Source organism: Dromiciops gliroides, chromosome 3, assembly GCF_019393635.1.
Source record: "Dromiciops gliroides isolate mDroGli1 chromosome 3, mDroGli1.pri, whole genome shotgun sequence".
NCBI lineage: Eukaryota > Metazoa > Chordata > Mammalia > Microbiotheria > Microbiotheriidae > Dromiciops > Dromiciops gliroides.
This window is the reverse complement of record NC_057863.1, coordinates 499,796,257-499,818,850: the sequence shown is the minus strand read 5'-3', so window position 1 is coordinate 499,818,850 and position 22,594 is coordinate 499,796,257. Positions and strand designations below refer to the sequence as shown.

Here is a 22,594-nt window from a genome sequence, read left to right as displayed (position 1 = left end):
GTGGGAGGTGGCCCCTGATCTGAACTTTGAAGGAAACCAGAGATTTGAAAAGGTAGAGGTGAGGCGACAGTGTTTTCTAAACATGGGGAAATAATTAGACGAAATATAGGGGCAGGAGATAACGTGATGTAGAGTGAACAACAAATAGGCCTGTCTGGGTTGTAGCTGGATATGAAGAGGAATAATGTGTAATAGAGGCAGCTTGGTGGCTCAGTGGATAGAGCAAAGGACCTGGAGTCAGGAAAACCTGAATTCAAATCTGGCCTCACCTATTTACTGGCTATGTGGCCTTGGGCAAGTCACTTAACCTGTTTACCTTAATCCACTGGAGAAGGAAATGGCAAACCACTCCAGTACTTTTGCCAAGAAAACCTGATGGACAATATGGTCCACAGCATCATGAAGAGTCAGACACAAATGAACAACAAATGAATTAATAGGCCTGGAAAATAGGATGGAGATATGTTTCGAAGGTCTTTGAATGCCAAACAGAGATTTGGATTTGATCCTAGAGTTAATAGGGAGGTATTAAACTTTGTGAGAAGGGTTCATGACATGGTCAGAAGTCTGCCTTAAGGATATTACTTTAGCATCTATGCAGAGGATGGACTGGGAATAGGACAGTCTAGAGGCAGAGGAGGAAACAATTTAGAGGTTACTACAGTGGACTACTGTGTGAGTCAATGAGAGCTTGAACTAGGGGTGGCTATGGTGTGAGTGGGGAAAAAAATGGATGTTGAGATATTGGGCCGACATGGCTTGGCAATGATTGGAGAATGAGGTGTCAAGGATATTTCTGAGGTTGTGTACCTGGGTGACTTAAAAGGTGATTTCCCCAACAGAAATAGGAAAGCTAGGGGAAGGAGTATATTTACAGTAAAAAAAAAATAATGAATTCTGATTTGGTTATGTTGTTTATGATGCCAACAGTCAATTGCTGATGTATGACTAGAGCTCAGGAGAGAGACTTGGTCTGGATATATGAATCTGGTATAGTTATCCCTTCCACGTCATGACTTTACCCCATCACAGTTTTGATATATCATCAGTCAGCATAAGAAATTAAATGAGAATTTTGGGGAAGTTTTGAAGAAGCCACAGACAACAACACATGAAGGCTGGCAGATAACACAGAAAAGTTTAAAAACTCAGAAATATATAAAATACATTGCAGTATTGCATAATATCAACATATTTTGTCTTTTAATAACATAATAACTCAGACTTCTTCTCTGGTATGAAAGGAGCGCCAAAAAAATTTACAAAGATTTTCTAGATCATGGATAGGAGGGTGGGGAAAGGGGATCACTCCCCTATCCCCCTTGATGTGGAATGGATAACCATAGTTGTCTGCTTAGAGATGATGGTTGAAAGGAAATTATTGAGAAAAGAAGGTCCTGGTCAGAGTCTTGGAACACACCTACAGTTAGGGGGGCAGGACATAGATGATCCAAGAGAGAATCATCCAAACAGACTTAGAAGAAGCAGACAAACCCAAGCAGGAAAAACAAAAATGAGCAATGTCATGAGAACCCAGGGAGGAGAGAATATTTAGGAAGAGAGGATAGATGCTGCCAAATGCCACAGACAGGCCAAACAGGGTGAGGAACTGGGAAAAGCCCAACTTAGCCCCACAGAGCCCTGTCACACCCTTACAGAGAAATTTGGTCAGTGGTCTTTTAGACAAATGGTTTTGGAAAGTAAGAAACCATTGGTAACTTTGGAGACACCCTTTGGAAGCCAGATTGCAAAGTGTTAAGAATCTAGTGAGAGGAGAGGAAGTAGAAGCAAAGAGAATAGACAGCTTTTTCAAGAAATTTGGCTGTGAAATGCAGAAGAGACATAGAATACTAGTTTAGAGGAAGGGGAAGGCCCAGTGTATTTTTTCAGGATACAAGGGACCTGACCATATTTGTAGGTGGCAAGGTATTGAGTCAGTTGATAAGAAGAGATTGAACACTAAAAAGAGGGATGAATGAGGGTCACAGGGTTGGGGTAGCTTAATGACAGTGGACAAGTCATTTAACTGCTTTGAGCCTTACTTTCTCCATTTGTAAACTGGGGATGATAATAGTATTTAACTCACAATGCATCAAATGAGATGAAGCAGGTATATCACCTGCTTCAAATGTCAGCTATTATTGGAAAGTTCCTTAGATCGACTTGGGAAAAAATCGAGTTGGGGATGGTGGTGCAGGAAGTGGCAGAATAGTTCATGGAATGGAAGGGCCTAGGGAGAACTGAGCAAACAAAAAATCTTTACTTTTCCTACATGTCTGAGTTTACACGGAGCCTTGCTTCTGTTGCTCAGTTACTTAGATGGCCTTTTAAAATTGTGTTTAATATCTTTGAAGCATCTCAAGCTCCTAGTGGGTTTCAATCAAATCTTCTGGGTTATTTCCACCACAAATAATAATAATGATGGATTGCATTTACATTATACCCTTACATATTTTTAGGAGTTAAGGAGGTGGAGGGGAGGAATGGTAAGAAAGAGCTATTTATGAATTCTGGAAAAGTTGCTTCTTTATTTTCTCATTATTCAATTTAGACACAACATTCCTTATTACTAGTAGCTTTCTTCTTTCTTTCTTTCTTTCTTTCTTTCTTTCTTTCTTTCTTTCTTTCTTTCTTTCTTTCTTTCTTTCTTTCTTTCTTTCTTTCTTTCTTTCTTTCTTTCTTTCTTTCTTTCTTTCTTTCTTTCTTTCTGGTGAGGCAATTGGGGTTAAGAGACTTGCCCAGGGTCATACAGCTAGTAAGTGTTAAGTGTCTGAGGCCGGATTTGAACTCAGGTCCTCCTGACTCCAGGGCCAGTGCTCTATCCACTGCACCACCTAGCTGCCCCACAAGTAGCTTTCTGATGCCTGTGACCTCACCACCTGACAAGAAAGGCCCAGGTAATTCTCCTTGCATACTGGGACAATCCCTGGACCCACACTAGGCATCTCAGAAAGTCGGGGAATGGGATTTGACATGGGGGAATAATTCTAGATTCAGAGAGGTGAGGAAATTTAGCAGCTACTGAGTCTTAATCCCCTCATTTTAAGAATGAGGAAACCGAGCCCTGAAAAGGTTGTGACTTGCCCAGGGTCACACAGCTAGAAAGGTCCAGAACTAGGATTAAAATCTACACTGTTTGACTCCAAATCCATCGCATTTTATGCTTTCTCCAAGGCACAGGCCAAGCACCACCTTTTATACAAAGTCTTTACTGATCTCCTCTTAACCACTTATATTTTCACTCCCTAAACTACTCCATATTTATTTTTTGTTAGTCTCTATGTGCTTATATATGTACATAGAGAATGTAGGTTTCATGAAGCAGGACCTGTCTCATTTTTGTCTTTGTACCCTCAGTACCTAGCATAGTGACTAGCACATAGTATGTTCTTAATAAATGTTGATAGATTGACTATTGAAGAAGACTACCTTCCTCCAGTCCACTGTGACATTCCTCTCTCTGATTTCTGGCTGTCTCCTTTCTTTTTCCTATAACCATCCTTCTCCTATTTTCTCTTTCTCTTTTGCATCTGGGTGACAAGAAGAAGTCTTTGAGATCAGAGGTGACAACCCAGCACACCTAGGGAAATACATCAAGTATATATTTTCAGCATCTGGCAGGAATGGGGGAGAAAGAGCAGCCCGGATGGCTGTAGGCAAAAACGGGGTGGGGGAGGGGACTGAGGAGGAGGAGAGCCTGAGATGCTTTTCTCCCAAGACCTCTTACTCACTCCTGGAGTCAAAGGCTTTCTCTCCTTCTTTCCCCCACCTTTCCTCTGTTCATTCAGATATGATGTTCCAGGATCACATGGGATTACTCTCGCTCGTTCGCTCGCGCTCTCTCTGTCTTTCTCTCTCTCTCTCTCGCTAACTCCCTCTTCTCCTGGCCCTTTAAATAGGTCTGTTATACAGAGAAATCATTTATTGGAAAAAGGGAAATAGGTGGGGGGAGGAGTGGGAGGAGAGAGAGAGAGAGAGAGAGAGAGAGAGAGAGAGAGAGAGAGAGAGAGAGAGAGAGAGAGAGAGAGAGAGAATGGCAAAGACAGCTAGCCAAGAAGCAGGAGAGGGGAGGGAGGAGTGATTGAACAGGCAGAAGAGGGAACAGGATGGCACTACCCAGCTTCCACCCACATAGCCCCAGGCCAAGGAGAGGCACAGGTAGGAAGAGGTTAAGAAACCTCGAGCTCCGGAGACGGAAGCCATCCGCGTGCTGGTAATGGCACAGATTGGAGAGTCCCCGAGGGAATCCTTGACCGTGGTCCCTGAGCTGGCTCGACCAGTTACCCCCGAAGTTGCTGTCAGCTGGACGCAGGAAGCACCCCTCTCAGCAAGTAAGTTGTCTTCTTTTTCTTTGTCCTCTATTTAGCAGCTGAGGAGACCCGGGAGCGATCAGGGGAGTTGGTGAACTGAGCGAGCCTTTGAGGAAGAGCGGGAGGCGTCCCTGGGGATGGATGTGCGTGCCCAATTCAGCAGGTGGCCGGACTGCCTAAGGGCACCTGCTGCAGAGGGATTAGCCTGGGGAGAAGGCTCGGGATGGGGTTAAAAGTTCAGCCAGGAAACGGAGATGTTCTTGCTACCGGGACGGTGGAGTGCTTCAGGATTTTAGATTGAGGAATTATTATTGCCTTTTCCCTGGTTAGTGCTCACTGCCCTGGGAGCTAAATAGGAAGGCTTCTGCAATGGTAACGAAGCTCTCTGTTCTGGGGTGGGGATGGCAGTAAGGGTGTGGGGTTAGGGGAATAGAGGTGTGGGGAGCGGAGTTGGTTATTAGGTTGGAAAGGGCGATTCCTGTGGCATCAACCACTTCAAAAGTGTGTGGGGTGGGGTGAGATGGAAGGGAATATAGGGTCTATGGAGGGCTCTGCTCGCCATAAAGCTTCCTCTTAATCCAGCTTCCTATTTTAAAGCCTGCCAAGCAGGAAACTGCTTCACTATTTTTCCCTTTCGTGGGCTTTATTCCATAGGAGTGAAGGCTTAAAGGTCATCTAGTCCAATCCTCTCATTTTACAAAACAAGAAAGTGAGTGCCAAAGTAGTGAAATGACTAGCCCAAGGCCACGTAGGTAACAAATGGTGGTCTGAATTTGAACCCAGATCCTCCATCTCCTGTTGTTTTTCCTCTCTGCCATATATCCTGTCTATCTGGCTATCCAGCTTCTTATAATATTTTGCAATTTTGTTCAATGAATCTTGTGGTCAAGGTCCCTGCCAAGCCAGGCCTGAGGGAGGTAATAGTATCCTGGAAAGAGCTATGGATCTGGGTGGTGAGGATCTGGGTGGGAATCCTAACTTTGCAATTTGCTACTTATGTGTCACTGGGAAAGTCAATTCTCTATGCCTCAGTTTTCTCATCTGTGAAATTAGGATGTTGGGATACAATCGTATGGGCTCCTAACCTGGGCTCCATGTATTTCCAAGGGGCTCCATGGATAGATTCCAGCGTCTCAACAAAATTGGATAAGAAAAAAAAAATTTGCATCTTTAATTTCATTATCCTCTAACTGAAATTTAGTATTTCCTTCAATTATTAATGTAGGCAACAAATATTATTTTAAAAGGAATACTGGCTTCACCAAACTGTCAATGGGGTCTATAACACACACACAAAAATTAAGAACTTCCAGTGGATAAAGCACGGGCCCTGGATTCAGGAGGACCTGAGTTCAAATCCGACTTCAGACACTTGACACTTACTAGCTGTGTGACCCTGGGCAAGTCACTTAATCCCCATTGCCCCACAAAACAAACAAACAAAAAACAAAACAAAAAATAATGTTATAGTTTCATGACAATCTGATACATCTAGAACCCATTTAGGTCTGACCATGTAAAGTGGTTTGTGGTCAGAATTTACTAAATGCAGGAGTTAGTCTAGATAGAGATTTCTTCCTTCCTTCCCCTACGCCCCTCTTTCCCTTCATCTCTCCTTTCCTTCCTTCCTTTCTTAAAAAAATTAAGAACTCCTGGGTTAGATAATCCATGAAGTCTCTTTCAGCCTGAAATCCTGTGATTAATATATTTAGTCCCACTGAACCCATTTACCTCCTTACAGAGAAACTCTAAGCTGTTTGGTGCCTTTCTCCAAGACAGGAAAGTCCCTAGTGAAGGATCCTTGGGACTGGATTTTGTCTCTTATCTGTGTGAGTTCCTGTTTGAATTTTGAGAAGGGGCCAGGTTCCTTTCTCAATACCCATCACGTCCCTTGACCTCAAGTATTCAAAAGTTCCAAGAGCTATCCTAGACATCAGATTAGGTGGGACCAGCTCAGGAACTACACCCCAGAGCCCTGTCCATGCACCAGGGACAGAAGGGTACACTAACCTTTCACAAGGGCCCTACATTATCCAACACACACTTTCTGGTACCATCTCAAAGCTCACCAACTAGTGTGAATGCAGTCCCTAGGCTCCCTAAAAAGACAGGCTGAGGACCTGTAGAGAGCTCGGTTATGAGAGAGCTGGGGAGGAAATTTGCATCCTCCAGAACAGTTCTAGACCCACGTTATCACACTTTGAAAATAATACAAAGGTGTCTGGTGTGGGAAGTGTGTGCAAATGTGTGGTAAACAGCAAGGAGAAACTGTCACTCTAAGAAGGAATGACATCATTCCACTTACAGGTATAATGTAATAGAACTTGCCCTTTTCAGTGGTGAGGGGAAAATGGGGGAGGATGGCAAGGGGGGAAAGGTTAGGTCCAGAGCAGGTGGTTGAAAAGGAATAGAACTGGACTCCAGTAACACATAACGTCAGAGCTATTATTGGAGATGACAGCTCATATGTATGGTCTGGAGAGACATGTCGGGATTGGGTTTCCCCAGCGCAATACTCCAAACCCACAAAAGGGATCATCCATCATATTCTCAATATTCCAACTCAGGCTCAAGCACTTCTCATACCCTCCTAAGTCTGCAAACAGCTGGCTGTACCTTCTGTGAGTTACAGATGGGCCCCAACCAGGTGTTTCTTACCAAGTTCCTATCCAGGTGTCATGGAAGCATTTTGACTACATTCTAGAGAGGTGGGTCCATTAAGATCCAGGTGCCCAAACTAAAAGAGAAGAAACAGGAAATCAGGGGGCAGCTAGATGGCGCAGTGGTAAAGCACTGGCCCTGGATTCAGGAGTACCTGGGTTCAAATCCGGCTTCAGACACTTGACACTTACTCGCTGTGTGACCCTGGGCAAGTCACTTAACCCTCATTGCCCTGCCAAAAAAAAAAAAAAAAGAAACAGGAAATCAGTCAGGAAGATTTATAAGGGAAGGAGAAGACTGCCTCAGTAGCTTCCTGTGGGTAAAGAGCTTTGTGGGTCATGACTCACGAAGTCACAGTTCCTCAGGGTTTCCCAATACAACTTTCTCCCAATCTGTGCTTTGCCAATCCTGCCCAGAGTATCCTGGGCAATTCAGAGCCTGTCCTACCATGAAGCCCAGCAGAGGCATCAGCTCAGTTCAGTCACAAACAGCAGTTCCTCCATGATTCCCCAGCTGCCTGCCGCACTCACATCAATCAGACTGAATCCCTTTGTTGTCCTCACAGATGCTCCCCTTGGCCCCAGAAGATTTCTGCTGTGCCTGGCATGAATTCTGGTCTGGGGATTCTTACGTCTGCACCAGTCTATATGTGATGAAGGTAACGGAACAGCAGGGGAAACCAAAGAAATTCCCATTCGCTAGTTTTCATTCCTCTTCTTTCCCTGAAAGCCTTCCTGACCCATACGTTTTTAATAGCTAATGGGGAGCCAAACACATTCCACATAGTGGAAAGACACCCATGACCTATTTGCATTTAGTCTAGCAGCTATGTTGTGATGGCAAGAATCCAGGGCACTAGAGCTGGCATAGCATCCTCCTCCAGTAGTTTTCATTTGTGGATCTTTCAGCATCTCAGCTTCTCCACCAGCAAAAGAGGCCTCAATATTTCCAACTCCACAATCCATCTGTGAATGGCCCACTTCGCATATTGCTGGGTTTTAGCAGAGGAAGCAACCTTAGAAAGCATCTAGATTGGCCTCTCATTTTATAAATGAGGAAACTGAGGGCTGGAGCATTTCTATGACTCACTGCAGATGCAAATGGTAATCAGTAACAGGTCATAAACACTGAGTGCTGTGGGGAAAGAGTGCTTAATTTATTTAAAATGAAGCAAAATCAAGGTTCAAATCTCACATCTAATATTCACTGTGATCACTGATAAAAACACTTAACCTTCTCTCTGAGCTTTCATTTCCTCATCTGTAAAATGGGAATAATAGTATCTATAGTACTTATCTAACAGGGCAGCTAGGTGGCACAGTAAATAGAGCACTGGGCCTACAGTCAGGAAGACTCACCTTCCTGAATTCAAATCTGGCCTCAGACAGTTACTACCTGTGTGACCCTTGGTAAGTCCTTTCAGTTTCCTCAATTTGTCAAATGAGCTGGAGAAGAAAATGGCAAAACATTTCTTTGACAAGAAAACCCTAAAAAGGGTCACAGAGAGTCAGATACAACTGAAAACAACTGAACAATAACAACTTATTTAATAAAATCATTGTGTGTGCATGCATGCATGTGTATCCATATGTATGTATATGTGTATGTAGAGTGTCCCAAAAGTCTTGGTACAGTTTTAAGCATTAATAGTTTAAGCCAGGATTCAAACCTCTGAACCCCTGATTCCAATTCCATTTCTCATTCCAGTCTACTATGGACAAGCCAAAGGAAATCTTAAATCCTATGTTCCATAAAGCTTCAGGGCTCTCCCTCTCTACTGTTAGGCCTTAAGTGTTCAGAGGAAGGCAACTCATAGTCCTAAACTGGAGACTATTCAGAAAATGAATCAGCTCCCTCCTCTCACTCGCCAATCATAATCCCATAAGGCTCTACAAAGCCTATCAGAAAAAAAGTTTCAGATTCTCCCATGTGAATTGACTACAGATTCTCTGTGCTGATGGATGGGAGCAATGGCAGAGAATTGTCTATATGGCCTTGGAGTGTATTATAGGATCATTTTGCAGCAAATTTATATTTCTAATTATGTTTTGCTTAAGTTAAAATGTGTTGCATTCCCCAATCAAATGTTGTCTGGGTACTTTGGGGGAAGAAAAAATTAAGAGGATGGAGGGACAAGGAACTGGGCCAGCTAAGTGATCTAAGTGGGGATTAAAAATTCATTGTAGGGGCAGCTAGGTGGTGCAGTGGATAGAGCACTGGCCCTGTAGTCAGGAGGACCTGAGTTCAAATCCAGCTTCAGACACTTAACATTTACTAGCTGTGTCACCCTGGGCAAGTCACTTAACCCCAATTGGCTCACTAAAAAAAAAAATTCATTGTAGATAGTTCAGGGCAGTTTAAATACTTTGGCTACATAATGAGAAGACAGAAATCACTTGAAAAGACCCTGATGTTGGGAAATATTGGAATCAAAAGGAGAAGCGGAAGGCAGAGGATGAACAGTGTCATGGAAGCAACAAACATGAACTTGGAAAGACTTCAGAGATAGTGGAGGACTGAAGGGCCTGGAGTGCTTTGGTCCCTTGGGGTCAGGAAGAGTAGGGCATGACTAAACAATGACAACAACAAAAGTATTTAGCCCACCTTCAGATAAGTATTTGTTCCATTTAATTGAAAAATCAAGAGTTGGCTATATTTCTAAAGATGGTTATTCTGATCTGGGTGGATGATATCAGTAACAAAAGGCTTTTTCCCCCCAGTTCCCTAAAGATAGAATTAGAGTCAATAACTTTAAAGATGGATTGAAGTTAGTCTGAGCAAAGAACACTGCAATCTTGTCCTCAGGAGATTTTTTTTAAGGTAATGCATCTTCTTCCTAGGAGGGCTTTGATGCACGCCTGCCTGGGAGCATTGAGAAAAACTAAATGAATTCCAGCCCAAGGTCAGCCTGATTTTTTTTTTTGTTCTTCCCACCTTGGCATTTTGATAAGCAGGCTATTCTAGTAAACAGAGGCCATGGCGGGGAGGAGGGAGATAACTTCCCAAAGTTCCTTGCTCCAAGTTAAGAGTCTGAATCAGACTTTTAACACATGGCCCTAGAGGCTGGTTCCTTATCTCTCTAACCCAGGGGAGGAAAGAGACAGGAATGATCTGACGGGCCATTGGCCAGCAGTGCCAGTGCTGTGTGGCCACCAAAAGGCAAGAAGAATGAGAGCCTGTTTCTCAGGCAACTGTCCTTGCATCCCTCTCTTTCTCTGAGATCTTCCTGGCTCTGTTTGGGTACTGTTTGCCCCAGCTGGTTTGGGGTATGTGCTGTTTGTCTCAACATAGCTAGTACTCTCTGCTTTAAAGTCAAGAAGTCCCCAGTTCTGTAAGTCAACTTTTTCTGATGCACATTAAAAAAGAGAGAGATGAAGTGACTCTAATAGACTGGGAAAAAAGCAGTCAATCAATCAACAAAAAATTATTAAGCACTTACTATGTGCTAGATACTCAGAATAAAAAAGAACCAAAAAAGAGTCCCTGTCCTCAAGCTTACTTGAGATGCATCATTTCTTTTGTAGTCCCACCATCACTGTTTAGCCCAAGTCCTCTTCCCTTCAGACCTGGATTATTAAAAACAACCTCCTAATTGGTCTAATTGTCTACAATGTCTTTACCTTCTAATATACCCAACATACCACTGTTGAACTACCAAATAAAATATTTGTATGTTTTTTTTGGTCACATCACTCCTTTCCTTAGGAACATACCATATTGCCTACTGCACAATTCAAAATCTTGTGCATTCCAAGGTATTCCATGTTATAACCCCACCCTACATATAAAATCTTATTTCATATTTCCCAAGACATCTTGTCCACTCCAGGCAGGCATGCCTCACTGCTTCTGGCATATACTATTGCACTTAAAATCTCTACCACATTGAGAATTTATATACACATATAATATGTCTGTTTCAAATATAAGTTGTTTCATTGTGCATCATTCCCTTTCATACACCATTTCTTCTGGCCAAACTGGCATGCCTTCTGCCCGGCACATAGTAGGTGCTTTATTGATGTCACCTCACATGACATTCTATCTTCCCTCTCCGTGCCCATGCAAAGGCTGCATTCTATGGCTGAAATGTACTCCCCCTCCCCCTCCGAATCTCTAGTTCTTTCAAAACTCAACTCAAGCACCATCTCCTCCTTAAGGCCTTTCCTGATTCCCCCCAAGTTACCTTGTACATATGTTCTGTCTATTTATATGTGACATTTTATTTTTCCTCCTAGAATGTAAGTTTTTTGATGCCAGAAATTGTTTCACTTTTGTTTTATAACCCCTGGCACATATTGGAGATGATTATTCAATTTATTGATTTCCTATGCCATATATTCCCTACCTTGACCATATGCTATTTCAGAAAAAGAACCATATCTCATACTTAAGCTTCAAAGAGTATTAGAGCTGGAAGGGATCATCTGGTCCAATTCTCTCAATTTATAGATGACCAAACTGAGACCCACATTGGGAAAATGACTTGCCCAGCATCACAGCTAGATTAATTGAAGGGTCAAGGCTAAGGGAAAAAAAATAGGTGGCACAGTGGATAGAGCACTAGAACTGGAGTCAGGAGGACCTGAGTTCAAAATCCTGCCTCAGACACATATTAGTTGTATGACCCTGGGTGAGTCATTTAAGCCTGTTTGCCTCACTTTCCTCATCTGTAAAACGAGCTGGAAAGGGAAATGGCAAACCACCCCAGTACCTTTGACAAGAAAGCTCCAAATGGGGTCACAAAGAATCAGATATGACTGAAATGACTGAACAGCAACAGAGCTAAGAATCCAGTTCTTTTGACACTCAGACAAAGTGATTTGAACCGAGGACAACCAGAAACCTTCTTACCATCTCCTCATTTATTTTGAAAGGGAGTATGATATAATGGGTCATTCACTAAACTTGGGCTAAAGACACATGGATTTAAAATCAACCTATTTGCTAGCCTCAGTATCCTCATCTGTAGAATGGGGATAATGCTACTTGTAAGACTTATCTTGAAGAGTTGTGACACTAGTGCTTCACAAACTTTAAAACACTCTAGAAATATGTTGCTCTTAGTAAATTCTATTTCCCCTTAACCATCTTTGGACTACACTCTCCAATTTGAAGGTCATTGTCCTTGATATACAAAACAGACACAAAATAAGAATTTTGTAGTTCTGGGGTTTTTGGTAACCGTTTATGACAAAACCTTTTTTAAGCACCTGCTCTGTTCAGAGTATCTGCAACAAAAAGTAGTCCCATCCTTTCCTTGTTTTTCTTGCAGATGGCCCTTTTTTAGATGCCCCTAAAATGCCCTTTTAAACTTGTCTTGGGGGCAATTAGGTGGCACAATAGATAAAGCACCAGCCCTGGATTCAGGAGGACCTGAGTTCAAATCCAGCTTCAGACACTTGACACTTACTAGCTGTGTGACCCTGGGCAAGTCACTTAACCCCCATTGCCCCACCAAAAAAAGAAAAGAAAAGAAAAAAAAGAAAGAAAAATTGTCTTCATCATTTTTATAACCATCAACTAATCCTGGACTTTAGCATTAGAATCATAACATCTCAGAATTTGAGGAATGGAATTAACTGTCCCTTCAACTGAGAAGAATATCTTTCTGAAGCTTTTCTTATATATTTGAATTTTTGTGTTTATCTTTGGTTAACTTCTTCCCATTCTCTGTAGATGTTCTTTTTTTAAAAAAAATATTATTGTGTGACCTTGGGCAAGTCATTTAACTCTGATTACCCCACAAAAGAAAATTATTTTATTTTTAATTTATGGAATAAAACAAGGAAGATGTTCTTTTTAAAGTAGAGAGCCTCTTGTGTAGCAACACTGATTTCTAGAGGAATTATTCCTCTATCTTTTTCTTCTTGTCACCTTTATTTGCTATTTCATTGCCAGAATTTCAGTTTTGAGTATCTCCTATCCTTAAGTCATCTTCCCTTCTATCTCAGGTTATTGAAGCCTCTGTGAGTGTGTATGTGTTTGTCTTTGTACAAATTAAAAAGTTAATGTGCTAATGGAAATAACAATTCAAGCTCTCTATCCATACTCTTTGCACTGGTTCAGAAAAAACATAAAATCATATAGTTTTCAGCCTTTCCCCCCCGACTTCCTTCTGAAACTTACCAGGCTCCTCCTCTCTGAGGTCCCTTCTGTCTACAGCTCTATGATTCTACAATCTTCTTTTTTCTGTCACTCCAGACATCCTCCATAGTTTATGTCATTGTATCTGAACATTTTTTTCTCCCTCCCTCTTAATCAGATTGGTAAGCCTCCAACTGAAACTATTTTTCCTAGTCCTCATGAGGTGAGTCTTGAGATCCATTCCTTGTCAAAAGCCCATCATTCTTAAGCCATGGTCCAGAAAACCTAATCCTGTTCTTTGATACCATCTGCATGCCCAGCTGCTCACTTCATGCATCCTCCCTTGGCTTCCAGAGTCTTAAGCCTTCAACTGGAAGAAGAGATTAAAAAAAAAATCACCTACATCTCAACGCCTTTCACTTTACTCTCCAGGACTTCCATGTCACTCAAGATACATCCTTGGTTTCCATGGGTGTTCTCACCTGCTACTTCTTGAATAAGCAGATGTCTATATTCTGTAGCCTGGCCTTTGCCAGAGACTTCTGGCAATTCTGCTTCATTTTTTTTTTTAGTGGAGCCAGGCCCTTTATGCTAAGGAAAGTGAAAGCATTAAAGAAAGACCTGTAATTTTACAACTCGGATGGATTGGAGCCTAACACATTATCACAGTCATATATTGTTATGATGGGAATTTTTAAGTGCATTTCAACAGAAACCCAAGGAGGTTTTTAAATGGAGAGATATGCTGCTTCCTTCACACTCCCAGATCTTTATTTCTAGTCATAAGCTCTGTACCTGAGATCCAATCATGTGTCTCTAGCCACCCACTATACATTTCCACTTGAATATCTGCCAGAACCACAAACTTGATTTGTCCAAAGTTAAGCTCACCATTTGTTTCATGAAAACCAACTTCCCTCCCAATTTCCTTTGCTCTGAAAATAACAATGCCATCCTGTCAGGTGCCAAGTTTGAAACCTTGGAGACCTTATCCTCTGACACCCTGTCAGTCACCAAGTCTGTTCTCTTCTTCCTTCCAAATGCCACCCTGTATTCATCTCTTCTTTTCTATTTATTTCACTGCTTCTGTCGTACAACTACCCTCCTGTCCTCATGCTTGGGCTGAGAAGTACAATTATTCTTCCACCTCCTAACTTCAATCTGCTCATCCTTTTGCCTTATCACTTTCCTGTTTGACTTTTTTGTTGCTCAATCTTATCTATGGTATGCCCTAAAAGTTCTTTTATTTTTGAGGGAATGATGTAAAAATTCCTTGAATGAATCAAAAGATCTGGATTTCGATCTTGGTTTTTTCACTTTACAGACGTTAGATAAGTCACTTCTCTCATGTCCTTACTTTCTCCCTTTGTCAAAAAAGAAGTTGGATTAGAACAAAGGGTTTTAACTTGGGGTTGGGATGGGGTCTGTGAATTTGTGTTGTTGTTGTTTTTTTGATATGCCAATAGCTATGTTTCAGTAGAACTGGTTTCCTTTGTAATAATATGTTTTTTATTTTATGCATTAAAAAGAGGATATTTGGGGCAGCTAGATGGCGCAGTGGATAGAGCACCGACCCTGGAGTCAGGAGTACCTGAGTTCAAATCCGGCCTCAGACACTTAACACTTACTAGCTGTGTGACCCTGGGCAAGTCACTTAACCCCAATTGCCTCACTAAAAAAAAGAAAAAAAAAAAAGAGGATATTCTCAGGAGGATCTGATGGGCTTCACCAGACTGCCAAAGGGGTCTAGAACACACACAAAGGTCAATAACTCCTGCACTGGATGATCTCAAAGGTCCCTTCCAGCTCTAATATTCTATGATCAAGTGAGATGATTCATATAAAGTGCTTTCCAAATCTTAACATGCTATACAAATGTCAGTTACTGTCATATTCTCGCGTGTGTTTTTTATTTGATTCAGATAAGAGATGGATGAAAACCAACTAACTCATAGAATACTTTATCTCTAAATCTCCAAAGCTTTTAAATTGTGGCTCTGGCACCCAACTGAGGAAGACCAGTGCTCTGGGTTGCTATCAAAAGACTCCTCCAATGATCTAGCTGTGTTGGGGCTGCCAGGATAATTTCATAACCTTTTCTAACTTTAGGTAGCATCAATTCTCCTGTGCTATTTGGTCACTCATTCTGTTTGTCTCCATTGAGGATTGATTTATATTTCATGTTCTCCAGACTTTTTCCAAGATAAATGAAATAGCTGCTTTTTGTAGCTGAATAAAAAGCATCAGGGTGTTGGTTTTGTTGTTGTTGTCTTTGTTGTTGTTGTTAGTGGTAGTGGTGGTGGTAGTAGTAGTTGCTAGTAGTAGCAGCATCTCTTTTTTAGCTTTTTGATGGAATTAAGATAAAAACAATTCTGGAACAAATGGCTAGTCTGCTATATTATTCTTTTATATTCAGTACTCTGTGGATGATAGTACAGGTGGATAATATAACTGTTTTCTGTAATTTAGTAAAATTATTATAATATGAATTCGTTCTCTGTAGGATCCCTGAAAGCATCCTTGGTACTACCCTAGTAGTAGACAAGACAATAGGGATGATATGTACCTCTTCCTATTCCCACAATGGTTTTTATTTCCTCTACATTTTGACTTTTTTTTTCCTTTTGGTTCCATGGAGCTGGGAGTATTTGATATGGCAACATCTACTAAAAATGTTTTAAAATTGTTATGGATCCATGTTATGTGCTAGAGATGGTAGGCAACAGGGTTTGGGGATTTGTTTTTTGTTTTGTTTTCCCCACAAAAATGTTCTAGGTTGGGCACCTAGGTGGCAGTGAATAGAGCACTGGGCCTGGAATTGGGAATACTCATCTTGGTGAATTCAAATCTGTCCCCAGACACTTACTAGCTGTGTGACCCTGGGTGAGTCACTCGACACTGGTTGCCTCACTTTCCTCATCTGTAAAATGAGCTGCAGAAGGAAATGGCAAACCACTCCAGTATCTTTGCCAAGAAAACCCCAAATGGGGTCACAAAGAGTTAAACACAACTGAAAAACAACTGAACAACAATGCTCTAGTTTTAGTAGAATTTATTTTGTTTTTTCAAGGCTATTTTGAAGTCTGTTTTTTTTGTCATCTGTTAAGTTTATGAAAGATAGGGAGCTTCTGATGTATAATTCTACCCACCAGATCATGTTGTGCTAGGTATTCAGTAGGTGCTCATGTTTTGCAATCAAGGATATGTTGCATACTTTCTATTGGTCTTAGAGATCAGCTAATCCAACCTGTCATTTTATTCCTAAGAAAATGAAACCTCAGATCTGGTGTGCTGATTAACCCAAGGCCCATAAATAATTAATGGCAGAATCGGGACTTGTGATTCTAAGGCAGAATTTCTTACCCTTTTTTGCATCCTGGATCCTCTTTGGCAGTCTGGTGAAGCCTATAGGCCCTTTCTCAGAATAAGGTTGCTAAATGCATAAAATCAACTACATAGAATTATAAAGGAAAGCACTTATGTTGAAATACAGATATTACATTAAAAAAACAAACAATGAATGGCACAACTATAGAACAGGCACAGAACGCTTGTTCCAAGGCCAATAGAGCTCTTTTCATTCTACCACCCACTAGCCTTATTTCTAAGGCTCCATTTTTCTCTGCCTTGCCCTGCCTCACTCATTCTCTCACTCTTGTATTTGCATTTTCTCATTCGTTTTGATTCCCTCCTATCAATCTCCTGGAGTAATGGCTGTTGCCATCTTACTCACTCTCTGAGGATCTCATTTTCACTCTTTGGTTTTTCCCTCTGGCTATCTCACTCCTGTATTTAACTCTCCATTTACTAGTTTACCTAGGATTGTTTTCCCTGGCTTCTGCCTTTGTCCACATATGAATGTTCATGTTTTCTCATCTGTTCATATTCTTCCTTCATCTCCTTCACTTTGACTCCTCTGGTGCCCTTCTTCTCTCCTCTCTTACCTTCCCATGTTCTCACTGGCAAACTGGCACCAGCCCAGGGAATCCATCCCTTGGGGCATCTAAAAGATGCAATGGTTTTCCATTTTGATTTCATTATTAAGTTCCTTTATTATTTAATGATACATCCATAATAATAGCTGACATTTATATAGAAGTTGATGGCTTACAAAGGGCCTTCTTTAGGTAATCCTCCTGCAATCCTTATGATAGCCCCATGTTGGAGTATTTTTATCCCTAGCTTGCAAATGAAGAAACTAAGGCTTAGAGAAGTAAGAGGATGTCCCCTACATCACAGGCCTGGTAAGTAGCAGGACTGCAACTCAACACTTGAGATTTGAATCCAAAACAATGCTCACTGCATTATACCATGGGTGTGTGGATGTGCATGTGTATGCATGTGCGTGTGTGTTACATGTGTATGTGTGTACATGTGTGTGCATATGTATAGATATAGGTATATGCATTGTTTGTATATAAGTACATACAGCACAATACACCTGTGACAAATATGTATGCATGATAGAGTGTGTATATGATACTTGTATGTGCACACATGTGTGTGAATCTACATGTGCACTATATACTACATAGGTGTGCACTGCATATATTGAATGTACATATAGCAGGTATGTATACATGCATATGTGTGTATGTACTTGCACACATATGATGTGATAGAAAGGGCATTGCTTTGAGTTCAGAAGACCCAGGCCAGAGTTCCATTTCTGTCATTCACTAGTCCTGTGAATGGGGTGAAACGCTCAAACATACTGCCAGAATTAAATTAAATGTAATTAGGAAATATTTAACCAAATAAATAAAAATACTATAGAATATAAGAAGTATTCATGTGGTTTTTAAAGTCCCTGTTGTTGTTGTTATTGTTGTTCAGTCGATTCAGTTGTATCCAACTCTTCATGACCCCATTTGGGGTTTTCTAGGCAGATACTGGCATGGTTTGTCATTTTCTTCTCCAGCTCATTTTACATGTGAGGAAACTGAGTCAAACAGGGTTAATTGACTTGCCCAGGGTCACACAGCTAGTAAATGTCTGAAACAGTATTTGAACTCGGGTCTTCCTGACTCTAGACCCAACATTTTATTCACTGTGCTACTTAGCTGGCCCTTTTCTAGAGTCCATATCTGCAGGGTTCTTTATGTACAATATTGCCTCTCTGAGCCTCAATTTCTTCATTTGCAAGATTGTGGTCATAATGTATACATATAAGTATGCATAGACATACACACACATGTGGATGGAATATATAGAAATATAATATATGTGTGTACATGTATGTGTGTATGTATATATAATACACATATACATATACACACACATACAAATAATAAATCTCTGCTATCAGAGTCCAAAGAGAGGAAAACACATAGTAGCCCACCCACAGTTCACAAAGAAATGCTTTGGTACTTCAGTGTGATCCATATAAGGGGCCACTCCCTTCAAGGATGCACAATGCATCCCATCAACTCTTCCTGATCCTGGACCATTCTTTACATCAATCTTGCACCAAAGCCCCAGCTACCCAATGCCCTGGAGGGCTTGTTCTTTGCATATTTTGTGAATACCAATGAAGCACTCTCTTAATGTATTATTACCCATGCTGCAGGCATGCATGCATCAGTACAGAGATGTCTACAGTTCTGTATTGTTTTCAGCTGCTTTCTCTGTCACTTTTCCCTTTCTCCTCCAAGTTACTGGGCTCCTTTATTGCTATTCTTCTTACATGTCATGCCTGCCATTCTCTAAGGGCCCAGCACTGGAACTGTCCATCTAAAATCTCTTGTTCTTTTTGTATGATCAGATCATCCCGCCTCCACTTTCAGTTACCTCAAAGACAGATCTTGGGATAGGATCAGCACATTTGCAGATTTTCAGATACAAATCATTAACAATAATATCGAAAGGAATAATAGGAATACACTATCTCCACATTACAGGAGAACATAAACTGCACATCCTCAGGTAATCCACAGTTAAATATGAAGTGAAATAGATTTGGGGAGCCGGGGGAAGTGGCCCTTGCGCCTTTCTCAGCTCTGAGGGCCACTTGCTCCTTTGATTTTGTTGGGGAAGCAAACCTGCCCAGAATAGAAGAAAAGGCCCTTCCAAAAATCTTCCAGCCTCCTGGCCAGCCAATAGGATTGCTTAGCAAATCCTTTTCTGTCTTTGTTGGATTACTCCAGAGAAAGACACCAGACCTTTGAAAATCCAGACTCTCTACCTGTAACTTGTTCTCAGCTCCATTTTACCCTCCCCATCATTTTGAATTGCTAATTTATTCTAATGGATATTGAAAGCTTGATTCAAATGAAGACTGCTTTTGTCCCGGAATATTTTCTAAAGAGAAAACTCCCCAAGGAAAGACCAACTCCTCCTGCCTCTTATCAGATGCTGTTCAATGAGCCCAGCCTTCCACAAAAAAACAGATACCATTTAATAGTCCTCTCCATTTGTTTTTAACTTTAGTTGAAATTCTACTTGCTTGTTTTCTTGCTTTTTTTTTAAATGACAAAGTAACTATGGGATTTGGCCAGGCTTCTACTAATAGGGAACTTGTTTTTCTCCAGATACCAAAAAGTAATGCATGAGGCTTTGTTATTTCCTCATCCCTGTGATGGGGAATCCTCAAAGGATGCAGTCCAAACGAGTAGCCAATTAGCCAGGGGCATCTGTCATATTGAAACCAGGGAAAGGGTACAGCAGTATCCTGGCAGCCACAAGACAAACAGAGTGTTGGGTGAGTCTTCTGGCCATAGCCCACCTCCTCCCCCAACCCTCAGTTCCCCAGTCCCCAGCATCCTCTTCCCTTCATCTGGCTCCAAAGTCAATAATTACATCATAGTTTAAAGGCTTTCAGGCTTTGCGATCTAAAATGCTCTGTGGGTTAGTGGGTTGATTTTCACCCATCTTCCTCCCTTTACCCCAGTGAGTAAGGCATATGGTATCTAGGGCAATGAAAACTCCTCAAGTATAGCAATTTCTTTTTTCCTTTTATCTTTGAATCCACAGTACCTAACTCAAGATCCAGTGACTATAGCATGCACTGAATGAGATCCTGTTGGATTGGATTGAACAAACCTTTTGATCTCTCCAGGCCTCAATATCTTCATTTAGGAAATGGGGCTAATCATGCTCCTGGTGAGAATTCAGTGACACAATTCAGGTGCTTTGAAAGTAAAAATCACCATGATTGTTATTTTTATTGTTATTACTATCATCATCATGTTATCACTCAGGATGTAAAGTTTATGGGGTAAAAGTGTTATAAGATGAAAAAAAACACTATTCTTGGAATAGAAAGATTTGAATTCTAGTCCTAACCTACTATTTGCCAGCTGTGTGATCTTGCCAAAGTAATAATTATTGCAGGCAGCTGGGTGGAAGAGAAGATTAAGTGATACACTTGGATTTAGGAAGGCCTGGGTTCAAATCCTACCTCATACATAGACTTACTAGCTGTGTTATCCCAGGTAATTAACTTAAGCTTTCTCAGCCTCAGATTCCTTATCTATAAATTGCAAATAATAATAATAATAACACCCACCTCACAGGGTTGTTGTGGTGATCAAATGAACTAACTTAGGTAAAACACTTTGCAAACCTTAAAGTGTTATATAAATGCTAGCTAATCATAATATTGATAATAATACCATTGAGCAGCACAGGGTCAAAGTCAGCTCCCTAGGGGAGAGGGATAACAGATCTGCTACCCTGGCTGCCAATCAGAATCCTCCTTGACTCTTTCCTCTCATTCCTCATCCCATGGGGACCTGACTTTGGCCCTATGATATTCAACTTTTGCATCAGTCACTTGTATTTTGCCTAAGGTCTTGCATTTAGAGAGGAAGTGTGCATTCCATGCATTGAAAGCAGCTTGAATAATGATATGGAAGGAGAAGAGGGAACTCTGGGCTCTGGAATATAGAGAGTATAAAAGGGAGTCATGGAAAGGGAGACTGGGTCAGACTGAAAAGCTTTAACTATCAAGCAGACATGGTTGGGTTTATCCTATAATCAACAAGGAGTCCCTGAAAGACTATTGAGCAAGGGACTAACATAGTCCCATCTGAACTTCAAGAATATTTTTTTGGCAACTGTGTGGAGGGGAGATCAGAGACGGGAAATACTGGAAATGGGGAGGCCAGTTAGGAGGAAATATGAGAGTCCAAAGAGAAATGGGAAGGGCCTGAAGTAAGGCGCTAGTCATGTGAAAAAAAAAAGGGGGATGGATGAAAAAAATATGGAGGAAAAGGATAAAGACTAGATCTATGATTTCATTGGTATAGCCAACTCCCAGGGAAGGAATCTCCCTGTACCAATGAAGGTCAGCATCTTTTCTGAAATTTATAATCTCAGAGGGTTGCCTAGATCAGTGGTATCCAACTCAAGTAGATAACGACCATGAAATTTCACATAAAGATCTTTGTAGGCTGTATATTGTCTTAGAAAATCACATATTAACATTATCTATGTTCTATTGCATTTTTATTTACTTTATTAAATATTTCCCAGTATGTTTATTTTTTCCCTTTGGTGGGGCAATGAGGGTTAAGTGACTTGCCCAAGGTCACACAGTCAGTACATGTGAAGTGTCTGAGGCCATATTTGAACTCAGGTCCTCCTGAATCCAGGGCTGGTGCTTTATCCACTATACCAACTAGCTGCCCCCCTCTCCCCGCCAGGACATTTTAATCTGGTTCAAGCCACACTGGGGAGTTCCTGGCTGGGTGTTCGACACCTCTAGCCTCCATCATTGAGAAGTTAAGTGAGTTGCCCAAAGTCACACAGTCCATATGTATCAGAGGTAGATTTCAATTTTGGTTTTCCTAGCCTTAAGGCTGGAAAGAAGTATTACAGAGAGACAGCTAAGTGGTGCAGTAGATAAAGCACCAGCCCTGGATTTGGGAAGACCTAAGTTCAAGTCCTGCCTTAGACACTTGACACTTACTAGCTGTGTGACTCTGGGCAAGTCACTTAACCCTCATTGCCCTGCAAAAAAGAAAAAATCAAAGAAAAAAAAAGAAAGAAAGAAAGAAAAAGAAAAAAGGAAAGAAATATTACAGAAATAGAACCAATAAGAATGATCAACTGATTAGATGTGAACAGGTGAGGGAGAGTGAAAAATCAACAGTGATTTCAAATTCTGTACCTGGATGACTAAAATGATTATAAGGTCATAGCTTTAGAGTTGGAAAGGGCCTTAAAAGTCAGGGTCCTCATCCCTTTCCAATTGAAGCTTGGACTCTGGGCTCTGATAGGTGAGCCTTATTATCTCTAGAACCACCATGCTACTTCCTAGCTATTTCTAAACCAGGTGACCTACACCCCGGCCATCCTACTAATCACTCTCTGACAAGCTTTTGTCTTATCTTGCCAGGAAGCAAGTTGCAGTGCCACCCTCTTCTCTCTTCTTCTTGTTGTTCAGTTGCTTTTCAGTCATGTCCAACTCTTTATGACCCCATTTGGGGTTTTCTTGGCAGAGATACTGGAGGGGTTTGCCATTCCCTTTTCCAGTTCATTTTACAGATGAGCAAAATGAGGAAAACAAGATTAAGTGACTTGCCCAGGGTCAC

General features: G+C 41.2%; 1 protein-coding gene across 2 annotated transcripts in view; it reads left to right on the top strand.

Annotated features, from left to right (window-relative positions):
- Positions 1-3,985: 3,985 nt before the first annotated feature.
- The window catches only part of KCNJ5 (potassium inwardly rectifying channel subfamily J member 5), a 59,204-nt gene continuing 40,595 nt past the window's right edge, over positions 3,986-22,594 (top strand). The window contains exons 1-2 of one of the 2 annotated variants that reach the window (XM_043998735.1): positions 3,986-4,331; positions 7,537-7,629. The gene's annotated coding sequence lies outside the window, so the exon portion shown is untranslated. The remainder of the gene's footprint in view (positions 4,332-7,536; positions 7,630-22,594) is intronic. The other variant, XM_043998736.1, reaches the window with a different exon arrangement.